This window comes from Narcine bancroftii, chromosome 12, assembly GCF_036971445.1.
Source record: "Narcine bancroftii isolate sNarBan1 chromosome 12, sNarBan1.hap1, whole genome shotgun sequence".
NCBI lineage: Eukaryota > Metazoa > Chordata > Chondrichthyes > Torpediniformes > Narcinidae > Narcine > Narcine bancroftii.
The window spans coordinates 27,233,517-27,242,740 of record NC_091480.1 but is presented as its reverse complement, the minus strand read 5'-3'; the positions used below and the strand labels follow the sequence as shown (position 1 = coordinate 27,242,740).

At 61.0% G+C, this 9,224-nt stretch overlaps 1 protein-coding gene across 1 annotated transcript in view; it reads left to right on the top strand.

Moving 5' to 3' along the window:
- Positions 1-3,661: 3,661 nt before the first annotated feature.
- Positions 3,662-9,224, top strand: part of LOC138746519 (actin-related protein 2/3 complex subunit 1B-A-like) — a 39,961-nt gene continuing 34,398 nt past the window's right edge. Inside the window, exon 1 of the mRNA XM_069904754.1 lies at positions 3,662-3,837. The gene's annotated coding sequence lies outside the window, so the exon portion shown is untranslated. The remainder of the gene's footprint in view (positions 3,838-9,224) is intronic.

Sequence of the window (9,224 nt, the reverse complement as noted above, 5' to 3'; positions counted from 1 at the left end):
TGTTTTTAACATGTATCTGAGGAGGTGTGTGATCACATTTAACTGCATGAAAGAAAATCTTTCAGCCGTACACAGCAGTTCAGTATGGACGGTTAGCGCAATGCTATGAGCACGCCGGTGACCCGGGTTGGAATCCAGTGCTGTCTGTAAAGTGTTTGTACATTCTCCCCATGTGCTCTGGTTTCATCCCATCTCTCAAAAACGTAAAGGGGTTGTACGTTAATTGGGGTATTTGGGGAACATGGGCTCGAGGGCAGAAGGGCCTGTTACTGTACTACATGTCTAAATTGTATCTGAAGTGAATTCTAAGTAATATGCAAAGTTGCTAATTATGCCAATTTTACAATAGTAAATCAGAAATAATTCTAATTTTGTTCTAAAAATTCACTATTATTTATAAAACCATTCTCAGAGAGACAACATTTTTGCCTTTGCATACATTCTTTGAGCAAATATTCCATTTGGGGAGATATTTTAATGGTGATGCAAGGGCCTTGAACAGTAGCCTTTCCCAATTAATCATTGACTCAGTTGCCCTGCCTCAACGTGTCAATCTGGATTTTGGATATGCAAGCCTGTAACACTTAAGCTGTGGACATCTTCTTGCCACAGGTTTTGGACCAGATCTAAAAGGATCTTGTACTGTGGATGATCTTCCAGCAGCAGTTGATTTTTGCCAAATTTTGCAAAACAGCCCATAGAGCAGAAAGTTAGACATTTTGGGGGAAACCCAACAATGGTGAAGTGTTGGGAGGACCTGAACAAAACCCACTGTGATTGATGGGGAAACCTCAACAAAGACCATTGTGTCTGGTTGGGGAAGACCTTGATTAAGGCCACCATGTCTTGATGGGGGGAACCTCAACAAAAGCTACAGTGTCTTGATGGGGAAACCTCGACTAAGGTCACCATGTCTGGTTGGGGGGAACTTCAACAAAAGCCACTTTGCCTTTTTGTTTTAATTTTTCACACCATAAACCACATTGACCAAGACACATACAGTGTCATTTTCTTTCCCCCCCCCCCCCCAATCTGGGCACCTTCCAGCAGGAAGGCATGAACACTGATTTTCTTTCCCTTTCCTGGATGAGCTTTCCAGTCCCTTCCCTCTCTATTCGCCCAGCCACTCCTCTTTCCCCCTGCTTGCCAGTCCCCTCCCTCCCCCCTCCACCCCCACCCTTCCCTCCCTCCCCCCCACCCTTCCCTCCTTCTCACCCCTCCCTCCTTCTCACCCCTCCCCCCCTCCCTCTCCCTCCCCCCCTCTCTCCCCCCCTCTCCCTCCCCCCCTCTCTCCCCCCCTCTCTCCCCCCCTCTCTCCCCCCTCTCCCTCCCCCCCTCTCTCCCCCCCTCTCTCCCCCCTCTCCCTCCCCCCCCTCTCCCCACCCACCCTCCCCTCCTCCCCCACCCTCCCCCCCTGCTCCCCTCCCCCCACCCCCCGCCCCTCCCCCTGCCCCCCACCCCTCCCCCCTGCCCCCCACCCCTCCCCCCTGCCCCCCACCCCTCCCCCCTGCCCCCCACCCCTCCCCCCTGCCCCCCACCCCTCCCCCCCTGCCCCCCACCCCCCCCTGCCCCCACCCCTCCCCCCTGCCCCCCACCCCCCGGCCCTCCCCCTGCCCCTCCCCCCTGCCCCCCCACCCCTCCCCCCTCCCCCCCCTGCCCCCCCACCCCTCCCCCCTCCCCCCCACCCCCCCCTGCCCCCACCCCTCCCCCCTGCCCCCCACCCCCCGGCCCTCCCCCTGCCCCTCCCCCCTGCCCCCCCACCCCTCCCCCCTCCCCCCCCTGCCCCCCCACCCCTCCCCCCTCCCCCCCTGCCCCCCCCACCCCTCCCCCCTCCCCCCCTGCCCCCCCACCCCCTCCCCCCTGCCCCCCCACCCCCTGCCCCCCCACCCCCTCCCTGCCCCCCCTTCCCCCCACCCCCCTGCCCCCACCTCCTGCCCCCCACCTCCTGCCCCCCACCCCCTACCCCTGCCCCCACCCCCTGCCCCCCACCCCTCCCCCCTGCCCCCCACCCTGCCCCCCACCCTCCCCCCCACCCCTCCCTGCCCCCCACCCCCTGCCCCCCACCCCCTGCCCCCACCCCTCCCCCCTGCCCCCCCACCCTGCCCCCCACCCTCCCCCCCACCCCCTCCCTGCCCCCCCTGCCCCCCACCCCCTCCCTGCCCCCCACCCCCTGCCCCCCACCCCCTGCCCCCCACCCCCTGCCCCCCACCCCCTGCCCCCTGCCTCCCTCCCCCTGCCTCCCTCCCCCCTGCCCCCACCCCTCCCCCCTGCCCCCCCACCCCTCCCCCCTGCCCCCCCACCCCCTCCCCCTGCCCCCCCACCCCCTCCCTGCCCTCCTGCCCCCCACCTCCTGCCCCCCACCCCCTGCCCCCCACCCCCTGCCCCCCACCCCCTGCCCCCCACCCCCTGCCCCCCACCCCCTGCCCCCCACCCCCTGCCCCCCCACCCCCTCCCTGCCCCCCCTGCCCCCACCCCCTCCCTGCCCCCCTGCCCCCCACCCCTCCTCCCCACCCCTCCTCCCCTGCCCCTCCTCCCCTGCCCCCCCTGCCCCCCACCCCCTGCCCCCCACCCCCTGCCCCCCACCCCCTGCCCCCCACCCCCTGCCCCCCACCCCCTGCCCCCCACCCCCTGCCCCCACCCCCTGCCCCCCACCCCCTGCCCCCCACCCCCTGCCCCCCACCCCCTGCCCCCCACCCCCTGCCCCCCACCCCCTGCCCCCCCGACCCCTCCCTGCCCCCCCGACCCCTCCCTGCCCCCCCGCCCCCTCCCTGCCCCCCCGCCCCCTCCCTGCCCCCCCGCCCCCTCCCTGCCCCCCCGCCCCCTCCCTGCCCCCCTGCCCCCTCCCTGCCCCCCTGCCCCCCACCCCTGCCCCCCACCCCCTGCTTCCCTCCCCCCTGCCCCCCACCCCCTCCTCCCCACCCCTCCTCCCCACCCCTCCTCCCCTGCCCCTCCTCCCCTGCCCCCCCTGCCCCTCCTCCCCTGCCCCCCCTGCCCCTCCTCCCCTGCCCCCCACCCCCTCCCCCCTGCCCCCCCTCCCCCTGCCCCCTCACCCCCTCCCCCCTGCCCCCCCTCCCCCTGCCCCCCACCCCCTCCCCCCTGCCCCCCACCCCCTCCCCCCTGCCCCCCACCCCCTCCCCCCTGCCCCCCACCCCCTGCCCTGCCCCCCACCCCTGCCCTGCCCCCCACCCCTGCCCTGCCCCCCACCCCCTCCTTCCCTCCCCCTCGCCCCCCACCCCCTCCTTCCCTCCCCCTCGCCCCCTCCCCCTCGCCCCCACCCCCTCCTCCCCTGCCCCCCACCCCCCCCCGCCCACCACCCCCGCCCCCTCCCCCCCGCCCCCTCCCCCCCGCCCCCTCCCCCCCGCCCCCCTTCTCCCCTCCCCCCACCCCCTCCCCCCCGCCCCCCTTCTCCCCTCCCCCTTCCTCTCCCCCCCTCCCTCTCCCCCCCCCCTTCCTCTCCCCTCCCCCCCTTCCTCTCCCCTCCCCCCCTTCCTCTCCCCTCCCCCCCTCCCTCTCCCCTCCCCCCCTTCCTCTCCCCTCCCTCGGTTTGGTCGCTGCTGCCGCCCACAGTGGCTGCTGCAGTTCCGCCGAGCGGGGAGGGCGGGGGCTCGCAGAGTTTCGCGCTGGCGTCGGAGCTGTGGAAGAGCGTCGGCCGCCGCCCCCATCGGGAAGTGGTCGGAGCTCGGCAAGAGGAAGGGGAAGTAAGAGAGGGCGATTCAGGCTCGCAACCCTCTTCACAACTGCACTGCTGTTCATGTGGACGGATCAGAGTCCATGAACTCCTTTCCAGAGAAGACACTCGGAACTTTTGAACGGCACCTTCCTTGTTGTTTTCTGCAGGTAGGTTCAGTATTTGGGCTGTTTCCTTTCTATCTATAAAACCGAGACTGACCCGATCCGGCTGCGAGTCTCTTCAGCCCGAGCCTCTCAGTAACTTCTGAACTCGTGTGATTTGTTCGAAGTCACTCTCTCCCCTCGAAAACATGATCTCTGGAGAAACCACATCTTCCTGGGAAGATGCGAGATGGAAATGGGACCGTTTGGGGGCTCGGTGTGTGTGTGTGGATTTAGGATTCCAGGAACCTCGTGAGTTGCGAGGGACACGAGGTCTCGCAGGGATTGGGATCAGCGCACCATCCTCTGAAGCTCAATCACCCCCCCCAAAGCTCAATCACCCCCCCCGAAGCTCAATCACCCCCCCCGAAGCTCAATCACCCCCCCCGAAGCTCAATCACCCCCCCCGAAGCTCAATCACCCCCCCCGAAGCTCAATCACCCCCCCAAAGCTCAATCACCCCCCCCAAAGCTCAATCACCCCCCCTAAGCTCAATCACCCCCCCAAAGCTCAATCACCCCCCCTAAGCTCAATCACCCCCCCCAAAGCTCAATCACACCCCCCCCCAAAGCTCAATCACACCCCCCCCCGAAGCTCAATCACCCCCCCCGAAGCTCAATCACCCCCCCAAAGCTCAATCACCCCCCCGAAGCTCAATCACCCCCCCAAAGCTCAATCACCCCCCCCAAAGCTCAATCACCCCCCCCAAAGCTCAATCACCCCCCCCGAAGCTCAATCACCCCCCCCGAAGCTCAATCACCCCCCCAAAGCTCAATCACCCCCCCCAAAGCTCAATCACCCCCCCTAAGCTCAATCACCCCCCCAAAGCTCAATCACCCCCCCTAAGCTCAATCACCCCCCCAAAGCTCAATCACACCCCCCCCCGAAGCTCAATCACCCCCTCGAAGCTCAATCACCCCCCGAAGCTCAATCACACACCCCTGAAGCTCAATCACCCCCCCAAAGCTCAATCACACCCCCCCCCGAAGCTCAATCACCCCCTCGAAGCTCAATCACCCCCCGAAGCTCAATCACACACCCCTGAAGCTCAATCACCCCCCCGAAGCTCAATCACCCCCTCGAAGCTCAATCACCCCCCCGAAGCTCAATCACCCCCCCGAAGCTCAATCACCCCCCCCGAAGCTCAATCACCCCCCCCGAAGCTCAATCACCCCCCCCGAAGCTCAATCACCCCCCCCGAAGCTCAATCACCCCCCGAAGCTCAATCACCCCCCCGAAGCTCAATCACACCCCCTCGAAGCTCAATCACACCCCCTCGAAGCTCAATCACCTCCCCCTGAAGCTCAATCACACCCCCTCGAAGCTCAGTCACGCCCCCGAAGCTCAGTCACCCACCCCGAAGCTCAGTCACCCCCCCCCCGAAGCTCAGTCATCCCCCCGAAGCTCAGTCACCCCCCCCGAAGCTCAGTCACTCCCCCCGAAGCTCAGTCACCCCCCCGAAGCTCAGTCACCCCCCCGAAGCTCAGTCACCCCCCCGAAGCTCAGTCACCCCCCCCCGAAGCTCAGTCACCCCCCCCGAAGCTCAGTCACCCCCCCGAAGCTCAGTCACCCCCCCCGAAGCTCAGTCACCCCCCCCGAAGCTCAGTCACCCCCCCCGAAGCTCAGTCACCCCCCCGAAGCTCAATCACTCCCCCCCCGAAGCTCAATCACCCCCTCGAAGCACAATCACCCCCCAAAGCTCAATTACACCCCCCTGAAGCTCAATCACCCCCCCCTGAAGCTCAATCACCCCCCCCCTGAAGCTCAATCACCCCCCCCTGAAGCTCAATCACACCCCCTCGAAGCTCAATCACACCCCCTCGAATCTCAATCACCCCCCCGAAGCTCAATCACCCCCCCGAAGCTCAATCACCCCCCCCGAAGCTCAATCAACCCCCCCGAAGCTCAATCACCCCCCCGAAGCTCAATCACCCCCCTGAAGCTCAATCACCCCCCCGAAGCTCAATCACCCCCCCGAAGCTCAATCACCCCCCCGAAGCTCAATCATCCCCCCCGAAGCTCAATCACCCCCCCCCCGAAGCTCAATCACCCTACCGAAGCTCAATCACCCCCCCGAAGCTCAATCACCCCCCCGAAGCTCAATCACCCTCCCGAAGCTAAATCACCCTCCCGAAGCTCAATCACCCTCCCGAAGCTCAATCACCCTCCCGAAGATCAATCACACCCCCTCGAAGCTCAATCACACCCCCTCGAAGCTCAATCACCTCCCCTCGAAGCTCAATCACCTCCCCCCGAAGCTCAATCACACCCCTTCGAAGCTCAGTCACCCCCCCGAAGCTCAGTCACCCCCCCGAAGCTCAGTCACCCCCCCCGAAGCTCAGTCACCCCCCCCCGAAGCTCAGTCACCCCCCCCGAAGCTCAGTCATCCCCCCCGAAGCTCAGTCACCCCCCCCGAAGCTCAGTCACCCCCCCGAAGCTCAGTCACCCCCCCCGAAGCTCAGTCACCCCCCCGAAGCTCAGTCACCCCCCCCCCCGAAGCTCAGTCACCCCCCCCGAAGCTCAGTCACCCCCCCGAAGCTCAATCACTCCCCCCCCCGAAGCTCAATCACCCCCCCGAAGCTCAATCACCCCCCCCCGAAGCTCAATCACCCCCCCCGAAGCTCAGTCACCCCCTGACTGTTGATTCAAAAGTCTCCTTTCTTTTTTTGGACTCTTCTCCACCAACTTCCTACTGTAACCACAAACTGAATGCAGTCTCAGCCCCCGCCCCCCCCCCACCTATGTCGTAATAGAAGTTCCAGAAACTTTGTTGGGTCGAGCAACTGTGATGTTACTGCCCCCCCCCCGAAGCTCAGTCACCCCCCCCGAAGCTCAGTCACCCCCCCCGAAGCTCAGTCACCCCCCCCCGAAGCTCAGTCACCCCCCCCCGAAGCTCAGTCACCCCCCCCGAAGCTCAGTCACCCCCCCGAAGCTCAGTCACCCCCCCGAAGCTCAGTCACCCCCCCCCCGAAGCTCAGTCACCCCCCCCGAAGCTCAGTCACCCCCCCGAAGCTCAGTCACCCCCCCGAAGCTCAATCACTCCCCCCCCGAAGCTCAATCACCCCCCCCCGAAGCTCAATCACCCCCCCCGAAGCTCAGTCACCCCCCCGAAGCTCAGTCACCCCCCCGAAGCTCAGTCACCCCCCCGAAGCTCAGTCACCCCCCCGAAGCTCAGTCACCCCCCCGAAGCTCAGTCACCCCCCCGAAGCTCAGTCACCCCCCCGAAGCTCAATCACCCCCCCGAAGCTCAATCACACCCCCCCCGAAGCTCAGTCACCCCCCCCGAAGCTCAGTCACCCCCCCCCGAAGCTCAGTCACCCCCCCCCGAAGCTCAGTCACCCCCCCCCCGAAGCTCAGTCACCCCCCCGAAGCTCAGTCACCCCCCCCGAAGCTCAGTCACCCCCCCCGAAGCTCAGTCACCCCCCCCGAAGCTCAGTCACCCCCCCCGAAGCTCAGTCACCCCCCCCGAAGCTCAGTCACCCCCCCCCCCGAAGCTCAGTCACCCCCCCCCCCGAAGCTCAGTCACCCCCCCCCCGAAGCTCAGTCACCCCCTGACTGTTGATTCAAAAGTCTCCTTTCTTTTTTTGGACTCTTCTCCACCAACTTCCTACTGTAACCACAAACTGAATGCAGTCTCAGCCCCCGCCCCCCCCCCACCTATGTCGTAATAGAAGTTCCAGAAACTTTGTTGGGTCGAGCAACTGTGATGTTACTGCCCCCCCCCCCCATCCTCCTCACTTAGTTGTTCTTTGAGAAGGGGAACATCGAGCTTCCTGAAGAGGGCAGACACCCATTTCACTGGCCTGCAGCATCAGAACAGGAGTTGGGAGCCTGGATGGGATTTCCTTCGAAAATGTGGAGGAAAAAAAGTAGATTGAGAAGGAAACGAGGATTAATTTGCCGAAATGGAATTTTTATTTTTAAGAAATGCTGTCTGGTGGCCAGAGAGTGATGCATGTAGAAAATATTAGTCAGCGAGGAAATTCTCTGTTCCTAATATATATTTCTGTTTAACATTATTCAGTAGGACAGTCAATTGGTAACACATTAACCATTCAGACAGAAGGTTGTGGGTTCTACTCACACTCTAGAGTGTGGACTTAAGGTGGAATGTTGGACTAGTGGAGCTCCTTTCTGGGTTTTTTTTAAAGCATTTGGCCTCTTAGAAGATGCTACGGCACTAAAGAAAAGTGTTTGCCAAGATTCTTCAGCCAATGACATCAATAAAATTCCTGGACCTGCACCTTGTTCTTTGGGGGATGATGAGGAACTTCAAATCCCTTATTGTTAGATTGGGTCACAGTCAATGTAAAAGGTAGGGAGGGTACAGAATTCAGAAATTGCATTCAGGAGAAAGCTTTGCCCAGAGTGCGACAGGCCCAGGAAAGTGTTTGGATGTGGGGGTGGGAGGTGGGGGGAGAGGATGGTAGGCCACTGAATGGGAGGACACTGTTTTGGAGAATGAAGTTGGACAATTGGAAAGAGTATCCATGGGAATAATGATCATAATTCAGTTAGATTTAACATCTTTTGGGAAAGTTCAAGCGGGTGTAAAAATTCTAAATTGGGGTAAGGCCACTTTTATCAGGCTGGCGTTAACGGCCAAATGGGCTGGAGTCAGCTGCAGGATAGTAGATTAGCCTTGGAGCCACGGGGGCGGGGTGGGTGTGGGGGAACATTCTGGAGGTCAATGCATTAGTTAATGATAATCGTGTCCCCACAATAAAAAAGGGCAGGATACTCCGATCCAGAGCAAAGGTAGAACAAGGCATAGAAAATGGCCAAATACTAAAAACTTAATCCTGCAGTAAGCCAAGAAGAATATAAAAAGTGAAGAGATGAAATTGGAAAAGAGATTGATAAACATACTTTTAAAATGTTTAAAAAAATTAAAAATATTTTTAAATAAATAAGGGTAACAGCAAAAAGAGCAAGGCCTCAGAAGCATCAAAAGGTTTTTGTATTGAAAGGCTTTTGTATATCGAGGTAAGGGTTTAACAGATATTCTGCAGTATTTGCAGAAGACAGGGATGATCTCAATTTAGTGGTTAGAGAGGAAGTGTGTGAAATATAATAAACAGAATATGGAAGTGTAGGTAAGAGTCATCTGACATGGTGACTCAGGTATTCACACCTGATGTTTTGAGGCAGATTGAATCAATACTCCTCAAACAAAATCCTGTCTTGATGACACAGTGATCAATTCTAACTAATTTTTAATTAATAAAAAACTAAAATAGACAACCATCTGTTTTTATTTTACGATTGCTTTCCCAGTAAAGTGGGAATTTACATAAAACCATAAGAAGGCACAGACTCCTGGGCCAAAAAGGCCTGTTACCGTGCTGTATGTCTAAATTAAATTAAAAATATGGGAGCAGAAATAGACTATT